General features: G+C 55.8%; 1 protein-coding gene across 11 annotated transcripts in view; it reads left to right on the top strand.

The window, feature by feature from the left end:
• LOC122365337 (plasma membrane calcium-transporting ATPase 2-like) overlaps positions 1 to 15,063 on the top strand; it is a 67,250-nt gene that overhangs the window by 22,766 nt on the left and 29,421 nt on the right. For all 11 annotated transcript variants that reach the window (XR_006253719.1, XR_006253721.1, XR_006253723.1 and 8 more), the window contains exon 3: positions 9,070 to 9,122. The gene's annotated coding sequence lies outside the window, so the exon portion shown is untranslated. The remainder of the gene's footprint in view (positions 1 to 9,069; positions 9,123 to 15,063) is intronic.

Genomic DNA, 15,063 nt, shown 5'->3' with positions numbered 1-15,063 from the left:
GCCTGGTAAACAGCCGCTAGGGTCGCGGCCATCTTGGGAGTTCAGACGTGACCTGACCCGTGCCGAGGGTTCGAACCCAACATCGCGGAGCGACCGGGGAGCGGCGCCTCACCGACACCGGCAGCCCAACCGGCGATGTGTGTTTTGGCATGTTGAATATGCATCGTGGCTGCCTGGGCGAAACGGTTCTGCCCCCCCCCCCCTCCCCCCACCCCACCTCAAGGGAGTGGGCTGTGTTACAATCAGTTTGAGTTCAGTTTACCTAGAATGCCTGCTTTGTAAAAGATGAACCGGTTAGTCAAATTTCTATATTTGATTGCAAAGCTAATGTGATCCGTTTTTCCGCCATTCGGACGTAATATGACGGGCGGCCGGTGTGTGCCGCAGTCCTCATTGCCGTCCGCGACATCGTGTCACGCAGCTGTCGGTGCGCTGCTGGAGCGTGTCACGCACACTTGGTGTGACGCACGGCACACTGCGCCACAGTTGGGCTACACTGCGCCGCAGCTCGCCGTAGCACCTGCGGTTGAGCGCCGTGCTGCGGTGGGTACCATTCTGCCCCTGCCCGTGCCGATCTAACGGAAAGGCAGCAGCGACTCGAATTTCCCGGAGAGGCCGGGTCGGCCGGCACTCCGCCGAGGGCGCTCCGATGCGCCGCGGGCCCGCCGCCGGCTGATGGGTGGTCGCTTCCGATGCCGGTGAGCACGGCTGACCTGATTTCCGCCGGCCGGCTCAGGTCGATGGCGAGGCGCTGATGATGACCGGAGCGCCGGGTCAAAATTTACCGCCGTACCTCGGAGAATGTCAGGGGTTATTGGGTGCTAATGCAAGTGCACCGCTCGTTTGTAGTTGAGCTGACGGGGCTTTTATGTTGCTGAATATGATTTTCGTCGCCTATTGATCATCATTATTGAGTACAAGGCTAGGTGCTTGTTTTTCAGGTTTACTGCTGTACGTTGGTGTTTAGCCTAGCTGAAATAGTCCCTTAAATTTCCATTGGCTATTTGAACACGATTTTGAAATTCCAAGCTGGCATATTTGACAATGTCTTGGACCACGACATCTGGTTAGCGTAAGCCCCAGACGTCAAAGCTGAAATGAGCTCGTTCATCTTAGAGTCATGCCATCTGTCTCGCTTTGATCCGTTTTGACCCACGGAGGCGCGTTGGTATCCCGTCGGGCTTTCGCTTGTTTTCCATACTGTCGGCGTACGTCATTTGCGTTCCCACAGCAGCTGACGCCGATGAGGCCTAATCATAGCGTTCGGAAAAACGCAGTCACACGCCGCTGTCTTTCTTCGGTCTAATGTGATTGGTTGGGTAAGCTTAGTTGTATAGACTGAAACTTTTGACGTTTTTCCTTGCCCCCTTCCTTCCCAATAATTATAGAGTTTTGTGGCTTTGAAACCTGAGCTCATCGTTGGAATCTTTTCGCTGTAATGCAGTTTTGTATGCTTCATTTCGTTCACCTTCGGTAGTGAGCAATGAACATTGAGACATCCAATAAGCATTAAGCAGACACGCCGGCAATACTTCATCTCTCAGTGTTCAAAATAGATCGATTCTTTTCGGTCGCTCGTTGAGTGGATTGTTCGTCCGTCTGTAACGGGTCGAGAACACAGGGCGTCGGCTGTGCGCGAGCCACTGATTGGATGGAGGGCGGCCGTCGGTCCGTGTTTCCATTGTTTATGGCGGCATCGGCGGCAGCAGTAAACATTGGTTTTGGGTCACGACCGTGGTCGCTATGTCAGCTGAGGGCGGCGGCCGGTGGACGTCGAACGCACGCGCTTGTCGAACCGATGGTTTATGCGGTGGTTGGTGTCTCCGCCGCTCACCACGCCCTGCCGGTCCCCTGGGAGCGGCCGGGCGGGGGCGGGGAGGGTAGGACTGAAACTTCAGCGATGAGAGCCCAACTCTGCAGACGCATTGATCCGGATACATTGACGCGTCATGTCGTTCGCCGGCTCACCGAGGCGTGGTCGTATCCAAGTGCAGTTGCGCGGTGCAGAACTGTATGGGGTAGTTGAAGTGACAAGTGATGGGCGATGGTGTAAGGTAGCTGCTCGGGCAGCTCTGAAACAACGGCCATGTATCTCGGGTCGCTGGCAGCGTCAGGACTCGGTTCGTGAGCACATAGACTGCCACGATCCCACTCGGCCTGCCACGTCCACCTCACTCCGCCCTGCCCTTCAGTGGCTTCTCTGTGGCCCAGTCGGGTGCACGGCGACGCTAGAGTAGAGCTGCGGCGAGATTTACTTAGAATTCTCCGTACGTTACCGGTATGTGGGTTATGTATAGTTGACCGAGCCGCGATGGGGTGGGTATGTACACGTCTTCGGCATCGGCTCAACTGCCTGACACCATCTTGGCTGAATATTAATGCCTCAATTATGTTCGGCACTGCAAACGGGATTCAAACTTATCTGACATTGTCATGCCATCCGGCTGGCTTGAGCCGTGATGTTGGGACAAAAGCTGGCATCATTTCTTTGTCGACATTTTAGGAAATTGCCCTCTCGGAGACCGCTAAGAAAACACAGTGACTTTGTCTCCTTCATTTTGTCAATATTTTAAGCTGCTAGTTGCAGAGGCTGTAACAAATTTGTTTGCGTCAAAGTCGCAGAGGCTTCAACAATTCCTATTCAGCGCTGACAGCTGCTCGGCGGCCACGGCGACTGTGCGGGCTGCTCCTTATTTTCGATCGACTGCCCCAGAAGGGTGATTGCCTCCGGTCTGCGGCGGTGCGGCCGGCCGAGTGTGACAGTTCGCCTCCGCGCTGCCTCCGCCCGCCGGCGGAATGCGGACGTCGCTCTGATGAGCGGTATCCGGCGACGGCCAGACACTGCCCTTCACCGTGAAGTCGGCGTCATCGGCGCCGGCCAGCTCTGTTTGCCTTGGCCGCCGCTCCGGCCCGCTGCAACGGAACACCGGCCGTGCCAAACGGCGGCGCCCGGTCCCCGTCCGTCCGGCCTCTGGTCCCGGGCGGACGAGGTGCACCGTCACGTGACTGTTGACTGCCTGGTGTGTCAGTGTCATGTGAGCAGGTGACGAGCGGGCCCCGTGTCGCTGATGCAAATAGAGCACATCGTGACTGTTATCGTCTGCCTCACTGGACGACAGCAGAGCGTCACATCCAGGGTTTCCTATCTATGCTCGCGTCAGCACCGCTCGTCCCGACGGCGTCCCGGCGGCGCTGTGGCCGGATATCTCGTCGTGCTGACGTCTCCACCTCCGGCCCAGCGGTGGTTAGCCGGCCAGCGGTGGCATCGGCGAAATCACCATCTGGGGCCGGGTCAAATGTCGGCCGCGGTTATGCCGGTTATTATCGTAAAACCGGAGCGCGGCGGGTCGACCTCGGTCGGCTGGATACGAGTGTCGGGGGGCGGCCGGGTCGGGCCGAGTGAGAGGGCAGACTGGCGAGGCGGGCGGGTCGTTGGACCGGCCGGGATGGAGCCGCCCGCTGTGTTACTGGGCTGAAGTGAGAAAGCTGAGGTGAGCGGGCTGTGATAAGCAGGGAGAGGTGCTGGTGTGGAAGGATTTGTGGGGTTGAAGGGCCGTGGTTGTGGTGGGAGACGGTTGCATTTGTCTGTGGTTTTGCGGGCGCATGTAAATCAGAAAGTGCAAATGAGAAGCACCTACTCGCGGGCTGATAGTGGTGCATAGTGGGGTCTCAGGAACTCTCAGGGAGAGAGGAGGAGAGGAGGAGAGAGGCCCGCGGCCCGGGGCTGGATTTGGCAGCACTCGGCGGCGCTGATGTGTGCCGGCCGGCGCGGTGTCGTGATTAGAGGGGGCGGACCGGGCCCCGACCGGCCTGGTGGGCTGCCAACGGCCGACCGCCGGCCGACCGCCGCGCCGCCGCAGACCCGCTGAACACGGGTTTGCCGTAAGGTGCGGACTAGACAGCCCAAACCGCAGGGCTCCGAAAAGTGGTGAGGCTGTGTCACATAACTGACAGAAACGGGATAGAGTTTGCTCGAGGCCAAATATTGTATGTTTTTATTCATGAGTTTAGCCTGGCGTGAGATAGAAACAAACGAAAAGTCACGGGCGTGATTTAAAAGCACATCTGTCATTGTCGGCCGACGCACGGCGGTACGTTTCCTCTCTGTGGAGCGGGTATAAATCACAAGTGGCTGATTGAGCCGTGTGGTCTGTGTGCGGTCAGTGGGCGGGGTCGGCGGCCGCGGCGCCGACTGGAAGTGGTCGCGGTGTGTGCGGCAGGGAGCCGGGTCGGCGGGTCGCGGACGGGTCAGGCGGTCTGCCCCGCTACTTTCACACCCACCGCTGCCGTAGCGGCAGTAGCCGTCGGCAGTCCGTGCTCACGGCTGGTCCTGTGTGCCAACCACAGGTCACGTCACCATCCGTGACGACGGTGACACGCCGGGGCGTCCGTCACCGGCCATTGTCGCCACTGTGTGCCTGATGGCGTCCCACTGCCACTCGGTGGGTGGGGAACACACGTGTCAGGGCCGCCGGGACGCGGCGAGCCAAGGGGCGCGGCCGCGCCGGCCGACTGAATGGAGAGGATAGGCGAGACCGAGTGGGATGGAGCGGGACAGACAAGACAAGATCGAGACGGAGAGAGATGGACGCGTCCGTAACGGGCCCGGGCCGGCCCGGATAGCGCGCGGGGCGGGCCGGCGGAACGAACGGATAGCTGATGGCGAGCATTGAACGCGGCCAGTGGCGGAGAAGCGAGGAGCAGGAAGAAGCAGTGACGAAGGAAAGCGAGTTACAAACCAATATAAAGGACGGAGAAATAGTGGTGAGACAGTAAAGCAAGAAGTTTGTGACAACTTCAAATGAGCATCCCGCTGGGCGTTGTTCAGTAGTCAGTCGCCTATCGGAAAATGGTTGGCATGATGTTGGGGAATCACTAGAGCAGAACATTGACGACCGTTGCCACTTGCCAGTACTGCCTTTCCAGCGCAGCCTTTCCAGCGCGGCCTTGCCAGTGCGGCTGGCCGGCTCATTAGCCTGTAGCGGCGGCTGGTTGAATCACGTTTCATCTGCACCGGCCGCTGCGCCGCGTTAGTCAGACAACTAACGAGCTGCGAGGTCTGATGGGTCGGCCAGGGCCGTACCGACGAGCCGTGCAGCTCGTGACCCGACCCCGCTGAGGTCGTGCCGGACTCCGGCGCGCCGAGTGCTGAATGCAGCCCAGCGCTCCAACCCGGCCCGGCCTAGTCCAGACCCACAGTCAGTGCCCCGTGTGGCGGGTGAAATATGGATGTTGCGCTTAGCGCGGTTTCGCGTAGTTCCATATTGCCCGGCTGGCTTGTGTTCGACTTTGAAACAGTTACATCAGCGAGAGTCGGATGCCGCCGGACTCGCTTGCTGCCTTCCTGTGTCGGTCGACCTGCAGATCTCTGTCGAACTGGCATGCATGCGGACATTAGGCGATCCCTCTGCAATTACTGCCGATCCTGGGTCGAGGAGGCCGCAGCTGCAGCCGGCCGGCCCGCCGTGCGCCGCCCCATGTCAGAGGGGCGGCAGCGCGGTGTTACGAGCGGCGGAGCGGGGCCACTCCTCACTCGTCGACCCGCCCCGCTGCGGTGCTCGTGCGTTTACTATGGCCTGTTCATTGCATCTTTTACGACGCGCTCGACTGATCTTATCTGGCGTCGGAAGGATGTAGCCCGTGTAAACAATTCATCTGATCGCGCGTAAACCAGCGTACGCTCTGACGTTGAGCCTGAAACACGGACGCTGTTGAGTTCCTTAGAGGGTGATCAAGCCGCACAGACATGCGCTCAGATTGCGATGTTCTTGAAGAAACTAGCCCTCACCATCAATGTTTCTCGATCGTTTGACTGTGCTTTACACTTGTTAGACCACCCAACGAGCCCGCACAGTTGTGCTGAATCGAATTCAGTAACCTTGACTTTCGCCCCGGCCGGAAGTTTGACCTACCTCCGCGGCTGTGTCGGGTCGAGTCTGTGTAACTAGCGGCTATTGTGGCTGGACGGAGAGCTGGGTGGCCGACTGGCTGTGGCACAAGACGGTGGCCTCCGCCACCCACGGAGCCTGACCGTACCGGTGACCTGCAGTCTGTACGAACCCGTTCCACCTCCGTCCAACCTCTGTTCCGCTCCTTTGCCTCCGTCCCGCTAAAGGCGACAGTGTAGAACAATCAACCGCCTACGACCGCTGGTAGCCAGCCCTTGAGCGGCAGCGCAGTTGGTCTCCGACACCGTCCCGTGCAGATCCCTATCTGGTCCAACCCATCGACAGCCGGCATCCTGTCGGTCGAGCCCGCGCCAGAGTACACAGGACATGACTCACCAAGTGACTGGAGAGCATTCTTTGGTGGCCTGCCCACTGTTTGCCGCCGACAGAGTGCTCCATTTGGCCAAGGGCACGTGTTCTGGCCGCTCAGAGAAAACCCTGGCCGTGACATCCGTGAGGCTCAGCATTGTCTTCGGTTAATTACGAGACTGGGTATTTATGGAACAATGAGCGGCTAATAGAACTCGCAGAACGCCCGCTGACTTTTTCCATTGTGTGACTGCGCGCAAAACGTCCAGCGAAGTGGCCGGGCCAGAAAGCTCCAAAGCAAATAATCAAGTAACAAAGCGGAGGCGTCTGTTCCATTCACTGGGGAATGGCGGCCGTTATTTTGTTCGTGGCCAGCTTGCGTGTGTTTGTGGCAGGTTGGGAGAGGGGAAGGAGGTGTGGGGTATCGGGGTGGAGAGCGGGTAAAAGAGGATGTCAGTGGAAGGCGGCTGGCCGACGCCCCCGCCACGGCCACACATGCGATCGGCGAATAAAGCGTAATCCGCACGCGTGGTGGTAATTGCTGCAGCCCTAGTAGCGCGATAACGCCTCAGCGTGAGGTTTATTCCCCCGGATCCCAAACAATTGCTCAATTACACCGCGTTATCGCCGGCTTATTGCTCAACGTCATGGGTTGTTAGCACTGTAATTATTCAGGTGCGCATTAGTCAAGGTCGGGACGGGTCGATCGTACGGTGAGATGATTGACGAGGTGAATTCGATCTAGTCGTCACGGTGGTAACGGGCCGCCGTGCTCCGGCGCCCCGCAGCGAAACCCGCACCTGCCACTGAGCGCGTCAGACGGTCATTGGCACCGCCGGACCGTGAAATGTATCACTCAGAGCGGAGGGCGGATGGGGGCCGTCACCAGCCTCCGACCGCCGTTGGGCGGTGTCATGGCGCCCGATGACGGCCGTCATCAGGGCATGTCCGCCGCGGGTGACGCGTCCTTGGTGCGTCATCAGACCATGCAGGGGCCGAGATCAGGCGCTGGTGACGGCGGTCCCTCTCTGACGATTGGGGCCGCTCTGAGGGGTGGTTCCCCGATCAGCTCCTGCTGACGGCAGCGGCCGGGCTGGTGGTGTGACCGACCGGCCAGCCAGCCGACCGGGCGGCCCGGGTCGATACGCGGCGGCGGCGGCGGCGGCCCCCGCCTGGCACTCTGCTCTGCTGCGCGCTCTCACACGCTCTTGACCGACATTCCACCCGGGCGGCCATGGGCACGGAGCAGCCAGCGGCCGCCAGACGTCAGTCGCCCTGAGCAGGGTCAGGGCAGGGATCAGGGCGCACAGGGATCGCTCACAGAATGACCATCGGCCACCCTCAGCCAGTTGGCGTGTACAGTGTGGCTAAATTCATTTTGCGTTAGGGGGAAGATGTAGAAAAAAAGGCCGGAAAGGATGTCGTTATTTTCATAAAACTTGACTTCGACCGTTTTCATATCTTGATATGTCAAGAGAAAATGATGTAGAAATATTAAATACTGATAAAATCTTGAAGGCATTCTGATATTCGGGATGTCAAATGAGGTTTTTAAGTCGGGTCATACTAGTACATTTAAACATTTTAGTTATTCGAATGGTTGTCTTGGCGTCTTGGGAGTTTGCGAGTATCGTGTTTTTCTTGCTCCTAGACGTTTGGGTTCGAGGTTATATCATAGTGTAATGAATAACTACCACTACCCCTACCACTATGGTTATTTATTACACTATGGTTATATTATAAGTTGTGACTGCCGTGAGGATGTTTTTATTTATATTTTTAGGATGCCATTATACTTTTCATTATGGGTGGATTTCCCCGCAACATTACAATTTTGGACACACTGGGCGTGTATGGTTTTACCATTAGTGCGCGCCGATTGTTTCGTAAGTCTCGTGCGCCTTTTGCTTGGCATTGAAAAAGATGTACGCGGTCTGAATGAAAAGTTACTCATTGTCTGCGGAAACTACTGGGTGTAGATCTTCAATGGGAGGCATTTACACTAATGCAATCGCCATTTCCAACCGCGTGGATGTGATGGAAACTTACCCTGTGGTGTTGGTCAACTTGCCAAGCTTTAGGCTCGAAGGCAGAGTTTCATATGATGTGCATGTTTCGTGAACAGTGAACACTAGTGGATTCTCGCTGATATGCATTTTACACTATGTGTCTGATGCTGTCGCGTTCTCCTCTAGGCTGTGCTTGTAACAAAAGTGCCGACAGTGGCTGCGCTGTTGGTATTGGCAGAGACGGTTAACGACGGTGGTCGTAGAGGCGCTGCCATACAGGGCTCGGCTGTTCCTCGCCGTTCGCCCGGGCCGTCTGTCTGAGCCGCCGGTATATTCGTCGCCGAGACGAGCGCCGCACAGCCGCGCCATGAGCACTTGGCGGCGGGAAGACGGTGATTTAGCTGGCCCGCCGGCGACGAAATTAGTCCCCGGCCGCCGCCTCCGCCACCGTCGTCTCCGTCTGCGCTGCCGCTGGTGCGCCCACTGACACCGGCTGCGGCCGGCTCCCCGGTGACCTGCCGCAGACGGTCGGTACCGTGGGTCGCTCGCGACGCGACGCGGCGTGGTGGAGGGCTGACCTGAGGCGGCGGACCGGGCCGGGCCGGCGGGGAGGGCGCCTGTTGCCGAGCCAGCCGAGCTGCAGCAGCCGGCGCGGTGTCGACCGGCCTCTGGCGGCCTGTCCGTTCAGCCGCCGCTGCCGCCGCCAACGGCGACCGAAATAGCACGCCGGCGACCGTCGTCGGCGTCGGCGTCGGCGTCGGCCGGCGCGCTCTGTCTCTCACCCACCCTTTCCTCGCTTTCAGACGCAGCCGCGAGGTTCCGGGGCCCCGATGAGCAGACGCGGCTCGGACCCAAGGTGAGCAGTGCTGCCGGAGGTGTGTGAGTGTGAGTGAGGGCGGGCGGGCTCGTGCGTCCCCGCCGGGCCCACTGTGCAGTGAGCTGTGTGTGAGCCGCCGACCGGCCGCGCGCGGTGCGGCTGGGTGGGACGGCGCGGTGAGCGCTGTGCTGAAGGTGGGTGTCGGTGTGTGCGGGTGTGAGAGTGCACCGCTGTGGAGGGCGGCGCCGCCGCACGCCGACCCTGCTGTGCCCGGTATGTGGCCGGCCCGTGTGCAGTGTGGGCGCCGTCGCCGCCGGCCAGCCGACCGCCGTCCGCTGCTGCCTCGGCTGCTGCTGGCGAATCGATACGAACGGCGTGGCGCGATGGTCGTCCCGCGCAGCCGGCGGCGCCGGCCCGGCCGCCGTCGGCCGCTCGTCGGCACGTGAGGTGTCGCCAGCTGTGGTGTCAGGGTTACCCGGGCCGGCGCCGGCTGCGGCGGCCGTCCGTATGGGCCTGTCGGTCCCGACAGTGGCTGGGGACGCCGTGACTCGCAGGCGTCTGTCGCCGTTGCGAGTCGTTGGGAATGCGTGGGCGGGGCCGGCCGAACGGGTGGGTAAGACGTGGCACGGCACCGCCCACCGGGGCGTGGCGACCGCGCCGGGCGCTCTATGCACCGGGCGACATATGACCAGCGCGCTATTCTACATCGCTGTAATGCCACCCGTGTTGTGTCGAAGGCGCTAAGTGGCTACTGCCAATTGCCGCTTAGCGAGAACAACCTCAAGTGGGCTGTTTGCTGTAGGTCGGCAGTCCTGGAGTGGGCATAGGGACGTCAGAAAAAGGGTAACACGATACCAGTCAGCTTAGGACAATGACTCGCAAGCCGTCAGAAAAACGCGGTGCGTGGGTGAACACTTGTGCGCCCGTCTCGCGACACGCCGCAAATCGTCCATCCCAGCTGTCGCTCTGTCTTGGGCTCGGCGACGCTGCCAAGTAGGACGCCATTTGGCACGTCAGGACGGCGATTGTCTGCCGCTCGGCGTCCGACGGTGCGCTCGTGAAATGTTTGCAACAGGCGCATTGCGGTTACGGCTGGCGGCGCCCGGGCGGAACACCCATCCCGGCGGCGGCGGCTGTGGTGTCTATATCGGCGGCGCGGCGGTGCGGTACCGGCGCCGGCGGCGGCGGCGGTGCGCACCGTTGCAGATCTGGCACGGGGTCAGGCTCGGCCGCAGACGGCGCGGGGCCGGCGCGAGAAATGGACCTCTAAACAGGCTGAGGGGGATAGGCGCGTCCGGTCCCGTCCCAGGGACGGCCGCTGCCGTGAGCCCTGAGTCCGAAATAGCCGCACACTCGGACACGGCCCATGAAATTTATGTTTTAGTGTTTGTTAATTTTATCACGCCACGACTGAGCCTCGGTAGCGGCCGGTGGCTGCCGCCGGCGCCGTATTCCGGCCACGACCGGACGTGTGCGGCGCCGCGAAATTGCCGCACAACGTCTAAAGCCGAGCGGGATGACCATCACGGGTCGGCGCGCCCCAAAACTCAATCATCATTGGCGTAACTGCGCCGGGGGCGCGCCGGCCGATCGCGGCCCAATTGGCCCGATTGGCCCACCGCTAATGCTGGAATCGTACATGGGTGAAAGTCGCTCGCCACGCGGTGGGCCTTTCACGGAGCTGGCCGGTCCGTGACGGGGCGAACGGAGGGGAGGGGAAGAGGTGCCGACACGGGCACAGTCTCGTGTGTTGTTCTGTGCAGTGTTTTGTGACGTTCGTCATTGTGTTGTGCTGTGATGGTAGGCACACTGCCAGCCTGTCCCTCTGTGTATTACTGGGCGTTTTGTCGTGTTGTGCTGTGAAGGTATGCGTGGCTCCGACAGTGGCTAAATAAACTGAGACTGATCAGTTTCCCTGGGCCGCTGATATATTGTTTTTGTTGCTTCATTTTCATGTTTAGTTGATACATTTGCTTTTTCGAAACACATTTGATATGTAGCTATATTCTTAAGTACCGTAAAGTGGGGCTATTTGAGACAGTGGGGCTATTTGAGACAGTAAGGTAATGGTATAGTAAAATCGCTGTAAAATGAAAACCGTTTGATGTTTTTTCGTCATTTTTGCTTAAGCTGATGTGGAATTGAACAATGAATGCTCTGAATAACCTTTTTGAAAATTTCGAAAAGTTCTGAAAGAAATTTGCAATAAAATACGAAATACAGAAAAACGCACAATTTAAGTTGCTCTAAAAGGACCCCTACCTGCAGTTTAAAAAAGTTGAAGTATTAACAGCTTCGCCACTGTATCTATCGCTACTACCTTTTTGCTTATAGGTTAAGCACATTTTTCATGAAAATATTATATATTGTTAACGGTACTGCCGATTGCGTAACCCATCTCAGAATCCCGATGATGCCCACCTGGTCAAACCTCAACGGATATGCCAAATAGCTGATGATAACGGTGATGCGATGCACCCGAGAAGACTTACCGCCATCTACCTGAAGTGCATCGAACGTTCGACATAAGCAACACCGGTGAATCGGTCGTGGTCATAAACGTGCAGTGGGTTCATGGTAGGTACTTTTAGCAGCAAGCAATATTTACATGTTCGTAGTGTAACATAATAACCCTTTAGCTGGTGACCAAACTAGTTATTCTGATGAATATGTGCTTAAAATGTGCTTCATCAGTCACTGACTCATTCGACAATCAACAAATGTCTACCTTGGTTGACCAAAAAACACCATCGAATGTTACTTAACACATGAACGTACTGTTAGGTGAGCCTATCCAAGTACTTGATGTGGTAGGGTAACCGGCCAATTGATACGGCATGCAGCGATCGAGGAAAATCGGCATAAAATCAAAACCGTTTAACATTTTTCTGTTATTTCTTCGCATGGAGATGTACAATGGAACAAACAATCATGCAGACCATTGACTCAAATGTTTTGGGAAACCTTTTGCCTTGTTTGATTCATTACAGTGTGCTTCATAAGGTAGCGAGACTGTCTCAAATAGCCCCACCGACTTTCGGTATATCTGTTTTCACGTCACCGGGGCTATATACAAAAACTTACTTTCAAAATTTTACTGTCGATGACTTTAAAATAGTCCTTGATGATCATCCTGTCAGTTTGAAAGCTATGGGTCACATCATATTATGATAGCCTTAGCATATAGTGATGCAATTTTATACCCTACCGAAATGAAGTGTCCTACGAAAAAGGAAAAGATTGAATATAAAGGTCATATAACAGTCTTTGAAAAAAACAATTTTTGCCAAAATGATCAAAATTCAATTTCCAAATGCATGGCGTTTAAAAAATTATCTCTAGCGTGACCGATTTTCTTTAATTTCCTTGCAACTAAAACTGTCTCAAATAGCCCCACCCTATGGGGCTATTTGAGACAGGCTTTAACATAAAAAATAACCTCAGTCATTATTACTAGCTGAACCAAAATACACCTATATGAAAGAGCTCACAGAGAACTACATTTTTGCAATTTACATGCTATAAGAAATATGAGCCGTCTTAAAGGGAGAGGCCAAAAACTGTAAAATCCGTTTCAAATAGCCCCACTTTACGGTATTGAGTTAGTGCACTGCATATGCGATTATGTGGGTTATGTTTCATTGTATACTAGTTGCACTACTAACCAGTGCTCGATTCAGGATACTTACGTGTTGATGGCTCCGTTTTTGCCATTTCGTGCTCGCCACGAATTATGGCTGACGTGCCGGCCTAAAAAGCTTCCGTGGGTATTTTCTGTCGACTGTCTGTGCAGGGGCAGTCTCAGACACGTCAGCCGTCGTGAACTCATCGCTCGATGGACGTGAAAGATAACGCGACTCGGCTCATGACGCAGCATGACTGTTGCGTGACTTGCGCAGGTTTCCTTTCATTCATCATGTGAGCATTTAATGGCCGGGCCGGTTGGCGGCTGACCTGACCCCAGATCAACGAGATATGTAAGCCTTGCCCGCCTATCTTTCCGACATGACACGGTGAACCCCTGTGGTTTGAGGCTGTACGAAGGGAAGGCTGCGCTGGGACGTTTGGCCTCCCCTCGCTGACTCACTATAGCGTTGTAGGTTTGGTGGTAGTAGGTATTGATATTACCGTATCGGTACCGATTCAGTTGTGATTGCTCGGTGCGGGGACGATCCCGTGGCTCTCATTCGATCTACTACTTCAGATAAGATGGACCAAGATTGCCGACCTGAATGCCTTTGCGATTTGCACGTGTCTCATCAATACATCCAACCTACGTACTCTGAAGCCAATGAGCTGTTCTGGCTGCCAAAAGAAACAAACGAGCGCAATTGATAGCGGGCCCGATCTATTGCGGAGAGCTTTATCATGCCGGTGGTTGACAAGCAACAACTCGTGATAATACATTTAGTCACGGCTTATGCGGTCGATAAGGAAGACTAGGGTGTAAATCTCTGGCGTATTGCCTCGGCGGCCGTAAAGATACCGATCGCTGCTGTGCGGATCTCTGGTTTGTGCAGCGTGACTTCACTGCGACACCCGCGACTATAATTAGCCGGTAATGATGGTATTGGACGGCGTGTGTCGTGTATGCGCTGCATACTGAGCAGTGTGCTCGGGCCGCCGTCTCCCGGAGGTGCCTGTAGTCTGTGGAGAACCGGTCTCCACCCGAACCCCGTGCCCTCCGTATACCCCGGCTCCTACAGCCGTGTTAAGTTGCCGTCCTAGGATGGCTCAATTTGTCTGGTACTGTGTCTTTTCCGTTGGACTGGGAATCGATAGGCAAGAACAAGTAACAACTTAGTTGTAAGAAAATGAAAGCAATGCAATTCCCTGGCAAATTGATGTCAATAGCCCAATTGCGAGAGATGGCATCATAATGCAAACATATTATTATTCTTGACTTACCTACTTTGAGATGATGATTTTTTTTTAAATTGTATGCTTCTGTCGGTAGTCAGGCTAAATTTGCGTGACCAATGTGACATTTTTCACATATGATGGTCTTTCCGCTCATCGCCTTTTAAACTTAGAACGGTGAGCAAAGTTGGAGTTACCGTCGCGTGCTCGGAAATGAATCCATTCATTCTGCTGCTCATGAGTCAGTCCCCAAAAGTGTGGTGTCATATCCTTTCGGGGCTCCTCGCATGTCGAAGGGTGGCCATGCTCAGGAACAAGTTGCTATGTGGACCGCGGCCCTAATGGAGGCGCCAAACCTGATTTGTGCTCTTGCCTGTCTTGTTGAGTGGTTGCTTGCTCCTAAGTCGATAGGGATCACTCAGACCGACGAATTTCTAAATGGACTTTGAGCGTCCCAGTTGAGACGTCTCGAATGTGGCACCGTCACGGATGTGTATAAATACTGCTGAATGGCACGCTGGCTGGCATACCAAATCAAGGGAGTGGAATTTGTCGTATTTGGCGTCTAAGTGCCGATCTAACTTGTGGTTATTTACTGAGTACACCGCTCACGAAGCCACGATGTCGAGACGCCTGTTGGATGACTGTATTTGACTATTGTATGACCGGTGGGTCAGTTTGCTTTCGACTTTAGCGGCAAGGGTTGTTGTGTGATGAAAAGTGTCTGTTGTCTTCGGGACTTTTCTCGATGGGCATGCATATCACATATATGCCAAAGGGGGATACCAGTGGTGGATTGGCATTAATTTCAGATTCGGAACCGGTGGAGTTTATGCCAAGTTGGACCTTTCTTCAGTGAGAGGTCTGGTTTGCCACAGATACTCCCGCCGTGAGGCTAATGACGCCTACTAGAGTTGACGGACTAGCGTTATTTTACTAATCACAGCTCCCGTAACATGAATCTCGACACCATTCGCCGACTGCGGCTCATTCGAGAACAGTTACTGTGCTCTGGCGCGCCTCGTCTAATTCTGTTGACGAGTTTAATCGTCATAATTTGCGTACAGATGCGTGATTGCGAGTGACGACCGTGTAACTGGCTTATCAACACGAGTGTATA

Source organism: Amphibalanus amphitrite, unplaced genomic scaffold (assembly GCF_019059575.1).
Source record: "Amphibalanus amphitrite isolate SeventyFive unplaced genomic scaffold, NRLGWU_Aamphi_draft 000732F_arrow, whole genome shotgun sequence".
In the NCBI taxonomy this organism is placed as follows: domain Eukaryota; kingdom Metazoa; phylum Arthropoda; class Thecostraca; order Balanomorpha; family Balanidae; genus Amphibalanus; species Amphibalanus amphitrite.
Note: the sequence above shows the minus strand (reverse complement) of the source record. Positions and strands in the feature narration are given on the sequence as shown.